The sequence below is a fragment of the Mustela erminea genome, chromosome 12, assembly GCF_009829155.1.
Source record: "Mustela erminea isolate mMusErm1 chromosome 12, mMusErm1.Pri, whole genome shotgun sequence".
NCBI classification, from domain to species: domain Eukaryota; kingdom Metazoa; phylum Chordata; class Mammalia; order Carnivora; family Mustelidae; genus Mustela; species Mustela erminea.
In genome coordinates this window covers 13,391,274-13,405,230 of record NC_045625.1, presented here as the reverse complement: position 1 = coordinate 13,405,230, position 13,957 = coordinate 13,391,274, and the positions used below count along the sequence as shown (strand labels likewise).

The 13,957-nt window shown below is 38.6% G+C and overlaps 1 protein-coding gene across 1 annotated transcript in view; it reads right to left on the bottom strand.

Moving 5' to 3' along the window:
* Positions 1-8,097, bottom strand: part of C5 (complement C5) — a 105,833-nt gene extending 97,736 nt beyond the window's left edge. The window contains exons 1-3 of the mRNA XM_032308555.1: positions 8,028-8,097; positions 6,722-6,793; positions 3,611-3,709 (exon numbers count right to left, since the gene is read on the bottom strand). The gene's annotated coding sequence lies outside the window, so the exon portion shown is untranslated. The remainder of the gene's footprint in view (positions 1-3,610; positions 3,710-6,721; positions 6,794-8,027) is intronic.
* Between the last annotated feature and the right edge of the window lie 5,860 nt (positions 8,098-13,957).

Here is a 13,957-nt window from a genome sequence, read left to right as displayed (position 1 = left end):
GTTAAGCCAGGAGGGGACTCACATCTCCCTCCAAAGGCGATTCTCTTAACACGTCTCGTGGAGTCTCTTCAAATAACTCAGGGCAGGGCATTGGCAGAGTGATCAAAGAATGTCAAGGAGATGAGAAACTTTTTAAGAGGCTGTAAGAGACAACATCAAACTGCTGACCTTGGCTCTAGGATACTTCTAGAAGTTACTGAAGCTATAGAAGGACAGGGGACTAGGCAAATGAGAAGTGGCAAAGGGATTGCAATCTGGGAGAATGACAGGAGGCTGAAGTGCTTGGGAAGGAGATGGTTGTCAGAGGACACAATAGCCCAGTCACTTTTAGCAGACTCACAGACTGGCATGAGTTAGGACTTAAGATCTAAAAGTAAGCCATCACATTGCCTGATTTCAAGCCTTACTACAAATCTGTGATCACCAAGACAGCATGGTACTGGCACAAAAACAGCCACATAGACCAGTGGAACAGAGTAGAGAGCCCAGATATGGACCCACAACTCTATGGTCAACTAATCTTCAACAAAGCAGAAAAAAATATCCGGTGGAAAAAAGACATTCTCTTCAATAAATGGTGCAAGGAAAATTGGACAGCTATGTATAGAAGAATGAAACTTGACCATTCTTTCATACCATACATAAAGATAAACTCGAAATGGATAAAAGACCTCAACATGATGAAGGAATTTATCAAATTCCTAGGAGAACATAGGCAGTAACCTCTTCAATATCAGCCACAGCAACTTCTTTCAAGAAATGTCTCCAAAGGCAAAGGAAACAAAAGCGAAAGTGAACTTTGGGACTTCATCAAGATCAAAAGCTTCTGCACAGCAAAGAGAACAGTCAACAAAACAAAGAGGCAACCCATGGAATGGGAGAAGATATTTGCAAATGACAGACAAAGGGCTGATATCCAAGATCTATAATGAACTCCTCAAACTCAACACACACAAAACAGATAATCACTTCAAAAAATGGGCAGAATACATGAACAGACACTTCTCCAAAGAAGACATACAAATGGCTAACAGATACATGAAAAAATGTTCATCATCATTAGCCATTAGGGAGATTCAAATCAAAACCACACTGAGATACCAGCTTACATCAGTTAGAATGGCTGAAATCAACAAGACAGTAAACAAGTATTAGAGAGGATGTGGAGAAAGGGGAACTCTCTTACACTGTTGGTGGGAATGCAAGTTGGTGCAGCCACTTTGGAAAACAGTGTGAAGATTCCTCAAGAAATTAAAAATAGAGCTACCCTATGACTCTGCAATTGCTTTACTGGATATTTACCCCAACAACACAGACATAGTGAACAGAAGGACCATCTGTACCCCAATGTTCATAGCATCAGTGGCCACAGTCGCTAAACTGTGGAAAGAGCCGAGATGCCCTTCAACAGATGAATGGATAAAGAAGATATGGTCCATACTTACAATGAAGTATTATGCCTCCATCAGAAAGGATGAATACCCAACTTCTGTATCAATATGGATGGGACTGGAGGAGATTATGCTTAGTGGAATAAGTCAAGCAGAGAGAGTCAATTATCCTATGGTTTCACTTACTTGTGAAGCATAGGGAATAACACAGAGGACATGGGTAGATGGAGAGGAGAAGTGAGTTGGGGGAAATCGAAGGTGGAAACAAACCATGAGAGACTGTGGACTCTGAGAAACAAACTGAGGGTTTTGGAGGGGAGGGGGTTAGGGGGTGGGGAGGACCTGGTGGTAGGTATTAAGGAAAGCACATACTGCATGGAGCACTGGGTGTGGTGTATAAACAATGAATCTTGGAACACTGAAAAAATAAAATTAAATTTAAAAAAATAAATAAAAGTAAGCCAGTTTCTCAATGGTGGGACAGACTGTGTCCTAGTCTGTAGATGCTTAGAGAGCATTCATTTCAACAGCCAGTGTGCCTATAGGGCACTTTCTAAAAGGGACAAGACCAGAAAGACAGACAGTATTGTGGTCCAGCAAAGTGATATCATAACAGATAGGTCATCCTGGGTATTCCTCAAGAGGCCAGGCAGAAAATCACATTAAGGAGGATTGTTGGCAAATAGGTAGGACCTACCTAACTATATGGCTGAGCCCAGCGGATGGCCAGGATGGAGGCAGGGTCCCTGATCAAGAAAGAGACCAAGAGGAGCAATCATCATTTAATGTGTACAGAGTTTTTGTAGTAAATGATGAAAAAGTTTTGGCTATAAATGATGTTAGTGGTTACATGACATTGTGAATGTATTTAATGCCACTGAGTTGTATACTTCTGAATGGTTAAAATAACAAACATTATGTTATATATATTCTACTATAATTTTTTAAAGCTATAAAACTATAATTTTTTAAAGAAAAAAGAAAGAAAGAAATAGACTAGGTATCAGGTTTACTGGATTAGGGAGTAGGTAGATGTTCGAAGATTAGTGATACTAGGAAGGAGAAGTAGATGCTAAATCCCAGACCATATGTACTCAGCATCTTAATAACGTACTGCCTCTAGACCACATAGAATCACTTCTGGGAGCTCTGCATTTTTCCCTTAGGAAAATAAAATCTTGAGGAATGACTAATTCGATCTGGCTGGTCTGAGGGTGGGGCCTCTAAAAGGCTTTTCTCCTCCTTTGTGGGAGGAACAAACAAAGCAGCTCCATGTGGACATCACTGGCAACCCGCTTCACTTGCGTGAGCAGGTTTTCTCATCTGAGCAGCTACTGTGCCAGGCCTTGGGCACAGACCCTGGGCCTGAGATCACAGGGATTTGGGAAAGAGGGAGCACTAATTTTCTCTTATAAGAGAGGGGGCCTTGCATCAAGTCCTGACCCAGCCATGACTAAGGGACCTTGAGAACTGTTAAGACCATGGTTTAGGTTTGGAATTACCTCTCAGAGTTCCCTCAGGGTCCCTGGAACCTCAGCTCCAGGTGCCATGTGGGATCTAGCTTCAAGCGAACTTGGAGAGAACATCCATACTAGCATCCTAGCTCTCCCTGTTAAATGTCAGGTCCTTGACCCTTCTGGAAATTGATGTCGTGCCTCCAAGGCATCCTTGACTTGGGAATGAAGAATGTGGCAGAGAGGGCTGAGGTGCTGGGATGAGAATGACAGATGGCTGGGTTATCACTGGGGATATAAAGACATGAAGGATGGCTTAATCAGTTGGAGAAGTTTGGCAGTCAGGATTATATATAAAGGATAGGGGAGAGGAAAAGAAGAGGGAGAATTGAGATTTAGGTGTGCCTGCAGTCAGTCAGTCATTCAACAAATTTTGGGGGGGCATCTAAAATGTGCCAGATACTGAGCTAGTGCTGGGGCGGCAGTGGGGAACTAGACAGGACGCTCAAGGAGCTTGAGGTCTAGTGTTGAAAACAGACCACCAAACAAACAGACCAAACAGTGATCAGCATTATGATGGGAGAGCTACGTAGGGCCAGGGAAAGAAAAAGAGTTTACAATAATTAGAATTAGTTTCTGCTGCATATAGCAGACAACCAGAATAACTGTTGGCTAAATGAGATAAATGTTTATTTCTTTCTCACATAAAAGAAGTCCAAGACTGTGATGGTATTTCCAAATGTCATCAGAGGCAAGGGTCATTACCTTTTCATCCACCATGCTATCATCTAGCTTTCATCTTCAGTGTTATCTTATGGTCTGAGATGGCTGTTGGAGCTCCAACCATTGTTTCTGAGTCGAGGGCTGAAAAAAAAAAAAAGGCAGAAAAGAGACACCTCCTGTTGAATCAACTTTCTTTGAACAGTCTTCCTTGAAGTCCCATAAATACATTTCATCAGGAAACTTGGGAATAGGCTGTACCCAACTTCCAGAGAAACTGAGCAGCAATATGGCCAGCTGGAATTCAGGTTTTGATAATAAATAAGAAAGGAAGAACTAATTCTGGGTTAGTTAGCAGTCTCTCTGACATAAGTATTTCACCTTTTGCATTCCATATTCATGGATATTGAAATGTGATATTGAATTCTAGTAGAACTACCAAAGATTATTATTTTTGGCAATATAGAGTATTCTCTTGTAATAGAAGACAGAATTAAAAAAAAACTTTTTAAATATTTCATTTTAAAATGTTGTTCTTAGAGGGGAAAAGGTGAATTTTTCTGCCAGCATGTGTTCAGCTAAGGAGACCTTTTCTCTGGCCATCAGTAGCCACTGCTGAACAGACCACCATGAAGATAGGCAAGGTAAGAGCAAGGACCAGGGGCCAGCCAACACGAATCAGGGCATCAGGTCAAGTTTGGTCAAGCAGATCTTGCTATTACAAAATGACCCCAGTTGCAGCAAAAATGAAATTTACATATTGATAACAAAGTTAGAGAGTATTTGGGAATATTTCTGTAGCTTTTGTGCTTCAGGAATCACTTCTGAATATCCCCGTCTCAGTGCCTTACACCTGAGTCAATGGTAATAAATGTGGGTGGAACGAACACTGCCAGTGAATTTGTCTCTCAAAGATTCCCTCTTTTTACTTGCTTTTAATATAGAATGACTTGGAATCCATAACTTCAAGTTGCTATAGTATTTAGAGGAATCAAGGAGCTGAAACCTGAAGGTTTGGTTACAATGCCAGAATTTGGAGCTGATGCCTGGGATTGGACCTCTATCTAGTACAGGGCTTACTTCAGGGCCCTCGCTGCAAATGAAAGCATGAGGGCACAAGAAGTAAGTGCATTTCACTGCTTCTGACTGTCTGTTTCACAACCTTTCTTTTTTTAGGTAACCATTTATTGAATGGGTTTATAATTAGGACAGCCAATCAAAAGTGAGTGACCCCATTACATTTAAAAAATGGAGGGGTGCCTGGGTGGCTCAGTGGGTTAAGCCTCTGCCTTCGGCTCAGGTCATGATCTCAGGGTCCTGGAATCCAGCCCCACATCGGGCTCTCTGCTGGGTGGGGAGTCTGCTTCGCCCTCTCTCTCTCTCTCTCTGCTGCCTCTCTGCCTACTTGTGATCTCTCTCTGTCAAATAAATAAATAAAATCTTAAAAAAATATATTAAAAAATGGAAATCAGGGGCACCTGGGTGGCTCAGTGGATTAAGCCTCTGCCTTTGGTTCAGGTCATGATCCCAGGGTCCTGGAATTGAGCCCCGTATCGGGCTCTCTGCTTGGTGGGGAGCCTGCTTCCACCCCTCTCTCTCTGTTCCCTCTGTGCCTACTTGTGATCTCTCTATCTGTCAAATAAATAAATAAAATCTTTTTTAAAAAATGGAAATCAATTCCCAAGTAATGTTGAGTGTGCTTTTATTCTACTTGAGGCCTTAATTTAAGGCTTAAATAATATACATAAATCTTGTGAAAGCTGCACCTTGGAAGAAATGAAATAGAGCATACTCTAAAAGATTAAGGAAGAATTTAAGATCTATGTGAGGCCTCTATTTAAAAGGCAACTAGCTAGGGTGCACCTGGGTGGCTCAGTGGTTTGGGCTGCTGCCTTCGGCTCGGGTCATGATCTCAGGGTCCTGGGATCGAGCCCCGCATCAGGCTCTCTGCTCCGCAGGAAGCCTGCTTCTCTCTCTCTCTCTCTCTCTCTCTCTCTCTCTCTGCCTGCCTCTCTGCCTACTTGTGATCTCTGTCTGTCAAATAAATAAATAAATAAAATCTTTAAAAAAAATAAATAAAAGGCAACTAGCTATCATCACTGGCAAGTTACTCAAGACAGTGAGAATGGTTACCAAATAATGTGTTTGACCAAGGCAAATAATGTTCAGGAAAAAGACTTCTAACTATCTTAACCTTTCTTAAAATGCTTTTTAAATCAAAACTGAATCCAAATCTATGATTCTCTCAAATATTAAAGTACTTAGAAGAACACAATTTATGAAGCATCCTAACTGTGTCATCCTTTATCTAAGCATTCATTCTTATCCAAGTCATTTTCACCTCCATGATCTTATTGGGCTTTACAACTCTAAGCATGGTGGTGAGGGTAAATGCTGAATTCAGAGAGGGCAAGTGACTTGCTCAAGGCTGCACAGTCAAATAGGAGCCATTCCTGACCTGGCAGTCAGACTGGGCATTTATTTCACAGTTATGTTGTGTGTACACACTCTTGCCAGGTGAGCACAAAGGATGCAAACAGAGACAGCTGCTGCTCTCAGGGAGCTCCAGTGTGTGGACTTGTGAATCAGACTGTTGGGCTAGGGCCCTGCCTCTGCTACTCACTGTTGGACCTTGCACAAATTACTTAATCGCTCTGTGCCTCAGTTTTCCTATCTGTAAAGGGAGAACAAGTAAAATATGTAGTTCATAGGGTTGTGGTGAGAATTAGGCACATTAATTCTTGTAAAAAGCTTAGGACAAAATCTGACCTTGAGTAAGTCTTCAGTAAATGTTATTTTTAGTAGGAGAGACAGATATTAACTATAATAAACTGGAAAGTAACAGTTCTATCAGAGCTTAGGCTTGGGGCTAAAGGAAGTTTCCTCAAGAAAATGGCTCTAACCTAAACGTTGAAAGATAAAATAGTATTAACCATATGGGCACTCCAGAATGGGATGAGGGGCTTTAATTCCTGGATTACATACTCATTTTATTATTATTATATTATTTTATTATTATTATTTATTAGCACAATTTATTCAAGACCAATTTTATTGATCTGAAGCATATGGAACCAATTTTTTCTAAAGTAAAAAGAACACAGGCCTGGAAGTCAAAAGACCAAAGTCCCAGTTGTAGGTCTGCCATCAACTCACCGCAGTAGGAAGGGTCATTTAGTCTGCTTCTGGCCAGTGCTCTTCCCTCTGTGCGCATCTCTCCTGCACTCCCTGGAATATTTTGAAGCAAATCCCAGCATCACTTTATTCAACCTGTAAATATTTCAGTATGTATCTCCCAAAGAAAATAACTTCCTTTTTTTAAACCTCACACTCTTTCTTAATATCATCAAATATCTAGTCAGTGTTCACATTTCCACTAGCAGTTCATGAATTTCAACTACCACCACCACCACCACAACAACAAAACATCAATAACTTCCAATGGCCCTGGAATAATTCCAATTAGGGCCCTGGATAAAAGTATTAAGTACATACACACAACTGTTTTTTAGCTATCATCTGTTCTGCTACAGATAGAAGCCTGCATATTACTTAGCTCATAATGACTGCAAAGTAAGAGAATGATAGCAAGGCATCCTGCTGATTCATATGCAGTTTTTTCTTCCAACACTTTGGTATTTTTTGCCACCATGTTAATAGGAGCCGAACACAAAGTACATTACTCTGCTGAATGCACACAGCAAATGAGTAACAGAGTATTATGACATAACGTCCATTCAACCCACATACTTCCATCTTGGCTCCATGTGGCCATCAGCCTCCCCAGAAGTCCACACATTTCACTGTTTCCATAACTCAGCTGCCACAGCCCTCCTTCACACAGCTTTCTGTCAAAGTTGTTATTTTTAAGATAAAGTACTATAGGCACTATAATGTTTTTTGCTAGAATTGAGTATCTTTGTAACTTTATCAGATTGCTGTTCTTTCCTTGCTGTTGTTAGTGCTCTGGTTACAATGTTGCATTGTTTTTTTGTTTGTTTGTTTGTTTTTTTAGCAGTCTGTCTCCCTCTTATTTTTCAGTGTAGCAGAAGGGTCACTAATTAATTATGGAAACCATTTAATGGATGAAATATTGAGCTGTAAAAAAATCAAAGATTCTTAAAAATAATTTACAAATTGTACTGATTTGCATGGTTACCCATAATTTAAGGGAGAACTCAGTAATGAATCCTGTTCTTATCCCTCACTTGAACCTCCCAGCAAATCAGAAAGGTTTTAGGAAAGTAAGAACTTGAAATGTTGCTCACCAAACGATGGCTTATAAAAACATTAAGTGAACAAAATATGTTCAAAGACATAGATGTTTCTTTTTATATACTAGGTTACAATTAGAGTCTAAAATATGCCATTGCCAAAGTTCTGGGGGAAACTGTCAATAAAAAGATAAAAATATTACAAAGAAAACTATTCCCTAATTCAGTATAACATACTAGTTGTTTACCTTTATCTGAAGTGCCAACACCTTGAATTTCCCAGGTAGCCAGAGAATCAGTTAGCGTCAACTCCAGCTGATGCCTGGAAAATGAAATATTCCATAGCTGTCACACACAGGTGTGCCTTAATTAACCTGGAACCAATATAACATGATCTATTAATCAGAAACGTTTACGGTTTTCCCATTTAAGTTCTTGAAGCAAATTAAAAGGAAACAAAATTAAATCAGTGGCCTAGGGTGAGGAGAAGGTTAAGAAAAGAGCAAAGGATAACAAGGGACTCCTCCATTCTCAGAACAATGGTTATACATCGATTAAGTTTGAACAATATGAAATAGCGGTTTGTGTAGGTCAAAAATATTTGGATATAGGCGCATCCATATGATTTGCTATCCATTGAATGTTTGTGTCCACCCCCCCCAATTCATACACTGAAATCTAATCCTCAATGAGATGGCATTTAGAAGTGAGAACTTTGAGAGGTGCTTAGGTCAGGAGGATGGAGCCCTCATGAATGGAATTAGTGTCCTTACAAAAGAGGCCCCAGGGAATTCCCTCATCCCTTCTGCCATGAGGGGTTACAGTGAAAGAGCTATCTGTGAACCAGAAAATGGGCTCTCCCTAAACACTAAATCTGCCAGTGGATTGATCTTGGACTTCTTGGCCTCCAGAACTGTGGGAAATAAATGCTTGTTGTTTATGAGTCACCAAGTCTATGTTATTCTGTTTTAGAAGCCTGTATAGACAAAGACATAGTTCAACCTAATATATACTCCCATGTTTTGTTTTCATTGCCTTAGTTATATAAACTTAAAGGGCTGTGATAAGTTGTCAAATAAAAATTATATTATACTCAGTGAACCCTACTAAGAAAAGTAATTTTAAAAACGTTCAAACATAAGGAATTTCCAGAATACTAAAACCCACTAGTCCAAACTGTCTATTTTCTAAGTGTCTATCATGTGCATGGCACAGTCCTAAGAATAAATATGGGGATAAATAACAAATTGTCTGCCTTCAAAGAATTCATTCTAGAAGAGGAGAGAAATATATAAACAAATACATGATCACTGAAGATATAAGTCCTTCAATAAAAGTGTGTACAAACTACAGTAAGAATACAAACAAGTATTTAATTCTTTGGGGACACTTTTTGGAGAACCCAGCATCTGAGCTGGATTGTCCAATGTGAAATACCTTTTGTCAGGCGTGGGAGATCAAGAAGGGGTGATGGGCAGTAAGCAGGGCACTTGATGTAATGAGCACTGGATGTTGTATGTAATGGATGAATCACTAAATTCTACCTCTGAAACTAGTAATACAGTATATGCCAACTAAATTGGATTTACAGAAAAAGTTTTTTACAAGAGAATTTCCAGGAAAAGGTAAGAAAACTGCAAAGAGCAAGTAGTGCTGGAGCTGAGAGGGCACAATAAAGGGTAGTGGCGAGGGCAGCTGGGAGGTGAGCTGGAGCTGTTGGCAAGGACAGTGGATGCGAGTGTTTTAATCTACACAGATTTTGCCTGATAGGTTATGGAGAAGTGGTTTTAGGTGGTGAAGTGGCATGATCAGATTTGGATTTTAACATAATCACGTGAGCAGCAGAGCTTGGAGAGTGAATTAGAGAAGTGGATAAGCTGGAATCAGAGAGAGTAAAGGAGGCTGTTGGGCATCAGTCAAGTCATGATAGCTGAACAACAACTGATCAGTTCTCAAATCTTATGGGTCATCAGTTATTTGCTGTGTGTGGTCATTATGTGAGGAAAATATTGCCTTCTTTTATTTGTTATATAGATAAATAACATTGGAAATACTTATTTAAATGGATGACAATACGTTGTTGGTGTGTTTGTTACAAAGCTTTGTTTAGAAAGACTGAAATAGGGGCGCCTGGGTGGCTCAGAGGGTTAAGCCTCTGCCTTTGGCTCAGGTCATGGTCTCAGAGTCCTGGGATTGAGCCCCACATCAGGCTCTCTGCTCGATGGGGAGCCTGCTTCCCCCTCTCTCTCTGCCTACTTGTGATGTCTCTCTCTCTGTGTCAAATAAATAAAATCTTAAAAAAAATAAAGACTGAAATAATTATATACAGGTATAAAGCCAGATATCACCCCAAACTACACATTCAGTGTAAGTCCAACGTAAGTGAAATGGCATTCTTCTACAAAGATCATCAGTGCTGCAGTTAATCCTCCTCCTAAGGGAAAAACCAATCCAACAGCCAACCAAATTAACCTCGATCAAATGTCAGTGCTACCTTTAATAATCAAAGAAACCCTGGGAAGAGTGACAGACCACATATTTATCATATCTGGATATTCTTAAAAAATCCTAAGGGAAAGAAAAATAAATCTTAGAATATCTTTTAGGAGAAGTCAGTCTTCTGTCAGTCTGTCAGTCAGAAAAAGAAGTCAAACTCTCACTCTTTGCAGATATGATACTTTATGTGGAAAACCCAAAAGACTTTACTCCAAAACTGCTAGAACTCATACAGGAATTCAGTAAAATGGCAGAATATAAAATCAATGCACAGAAATCAGTTGCATTTCTTTTCTTTCTTTCTTTCTTTTTTAACTTTTTTAATGTTAAGCCCCAATTATAAAATCTTTTTAAAAATTAACATATAATGTATTATTTGTTTCGGGGGTACAGATCTGTGATTCATCAGTCTTACACAATTCACAGCACTCACAACAGCACATACCTTCCCCAATGTCTAACACCCAGCCACCCCATCCTTCCCTTCCCACTCCCCTCTAGCAATCCTCAGTTTGTTTCCCAAGATTATGAGTCTCTTATGGTTTGTCTCGGTCTCTGGCTTCCTCTTGTTTCATTTTGCCCTCCCTTCCCATATGATCCTCTATCTTCTCGGTGGGAATACAAGCTGGTGCAGCCACTCTGGAAAATAGTATGGAGGTTCCTCAGAAAGTTGAAAAAGGAGCTACCCTATGACTCAGCAATTGCACTACTGGGTATTTACCCCAAGGATGCAAATGTAGTAAACCAAATGGGCACCTGCACCTCAATATTCATAGCAGCAATGATCACAATAGCCAAACTGTGGAAAAAGCCCGGATGTCCACTGACAAATGAATGGATAAAGAAGATGTGGTGCCGTGCGTGCGTACACACACACACACACACACACACACACACACACACCAGAATATTACGCAGCCGTCAAAAAATGAAATCTTGCCATTTGCAACAACATGGGTGGAACTAGAGGGTATTAAGCTAAGCAAAATAAGTCAATTAGAGAAAGACAATTATCATATGATCTCACTGATATGTGGAATTTGAGAAACAAGGTAGAGGGTCATAGGGGAAGAGAGGAAAAAATGAAACAAGACAAAACCAGCAAGGAAGACAAACTGTAAGAGACAGTGAATCTCAGGAAGCAAACTGAGGGTTGCTGGAGAGGAGGGGGATGGGAGGGATCGAGTGGCTGGGTGATGGACATTGGGGAGGGTATGTGTAGTGGGGAGCACAGTGTATTGTGTAAGACTGATGAATCACAGGCTTATACTCCTGAAACAAATAATACATAGTATGTTAATAATAAAAAATAATTACTTATAAAAATAAATAAATAGATAATGATTTATATTTATTTAAAACAATAAATAAAGGGTGCTTTTTATTTTTTTAGAATTTATTTATTTATTTGACAGAGAGAGATGACAAGTAGGCAGAGAGGCAGGCAGAGAGAGAGAAGGGGAAGCAGGCCCCCCGATGAGCAGAGATCCCAATGCGGGACTCAATCCCAGGACCCTGGCATCATGACCTGAGCTGAAGGCAGAGGCTTAACCCACTGAGCCACCCAGGTGCCCCTAAAGGGTGTTCTTTAATGGAGCCATATGAATATATTTTTAACTAACATTTAATTTACACACAAAAATTATCAATTGGGATAAAATAAGTATAAAATTACCAAGTTTCCCATAATACATGCTAAATAAATGTCTGCTATTATTTAAAATTGAATAAATTAATGTCACTTTTGAGTTGTGTTATGTTAATGAAAACTGTTCATATAATGAAAATGCCAAGATTAAGTTTTGATTTAAGTTAAAGGCAAACTCATGATAAGAGTTAAGGTAACTTTCCTTTGTGATAGTTTTAGTTCCTTATCCAATTAATAATTCAAACTTCTACTATACGAAAAAATTGTCATTATTAGAAACTCTGTTCAACTCTAAATGATCTGACAATATTATTAATAACTTTATAACACGAGGGTCATGCAATTTAAAATAAAAAAATAAACATTGAAAAAGTCCAAATGTAAAGTCCAAGTTTAAAGGGGAATATGAATTAGGGACTCCTGGCTGGCTCAGTTGGTAAAGCATGTGGCTCTTGATCTTGTGGTCATGAGTTCAAGCCCCACATTGGATATAATAAAGCTTACTTTTAAAAAAGAAAAAAAAAATAGACAAGATGAATTAGAATATTGGATGTGAACTTTATATTAAAGTGAAAAAATGTTCTTTTCTTTTAAATATTTCACTTTATGCATTTAAAATATGATTCAACTCATTATTTTCATTAGGCCCTTTATATTTTTAAACCACTGATAGATAAGAAAGACTGCAGTTCCCTGGTATCTGAAATTATTACAGAGTAGAGTAAGAAAAAAGGAAGCAGTAAATTGTGTCAACAGATTCAATGAAGCATTCTCTAACAGATAAGATGCAGGCAAAAATCATTAAGTACTTGAAGCATAGAAGGTGAGAGTCTCACAGGCCACGGCATCTCTCCTTAGGTAGGTAGTGATTTTCTGATCAGGCATCCAAGAAACAGTTCTGAGTGTCTAAGGAGCAGTTAATGTGTACTGGCAGGGAACTTGTCCCATTGCTAAAATTATGGAGGCGACCTCTATCTTTGGTCACCTTATTAACATCATCACCATTGCCATCATCTTTAATGACAATTTGTAAAGTGCTGCTGCATTCGGTATACCCATTAGAACCTAATCTGCCTTCCTTCCCTTGAGATAATTTGTAAGAGGAAATTTACTGGAAGAAGACTGAAACCGTTTCCAATGGAAACATGGGAGAAAAACATTGCTAGGTGGACTTTGCAATCCCGTTCATAATTTTCTATGTTAATATGAAATTGAAATATTATTTATAAAATATGATATTGAGAATAAGTGGGATTTTTTCATGTTAAAATTCATCTTCTTGTATTAATTTTAAGTTCACTTCAAGTTTTTTTAAAAACCATTTTGATAGAAAACTTGGCATCATTCTAAGGAAGTTCCCTCTACCTCTAAATTATGCTTATATTTTGCTGATTCTTTGTTTTTATAATGTACAATTTAACCTTTAGTTCATCAACTCTTCTATTTTTGTTGATGATATAAAGTTGGGAATTAACTTCATTCCCCCTCCCCCAATCATTTAAGTGGTCATCCTCCTTTTTCCTAGAAATTAAAATTCCCTTTTTATTATACCTGACTTGTCTGAATTGTAAACACATCTGTCTGTCTGAATGAAAAGAAATCCATTGTCATAGCATGGTGGAATTTTTGTTGCTTTTGAAAAACGATCAGATACAAGTTCTAAATATACGTAGAAAAAACTGCATTGGGTACTCCAGATAAATCTTGGTTGTATCTGTTTAAAAAAAAAAAAATGTTAACAGAGAAAAATATATGATAATCTTAAAATAGCAAAAGCATTTGCCTTTTAGTGAGCTATGAAAGTGATCTGATTTATACACAACGAATGTGAAAATTTTGTAAAATAAAACAGTAAATATATTTTTCTTATCAAATTTAGTTTGGAATAATTACTTCAAAAATTGATCCCAATTTAATGTCTATTAAAAATGACAATCACTAAAAAATTCAGTTTTTAAAAGATAAAATAATCAAGTCATTAAGAAAGATCAACAGCTTATGAGTAATAGAGGGGTGAGAGAATGGGAGGATTAA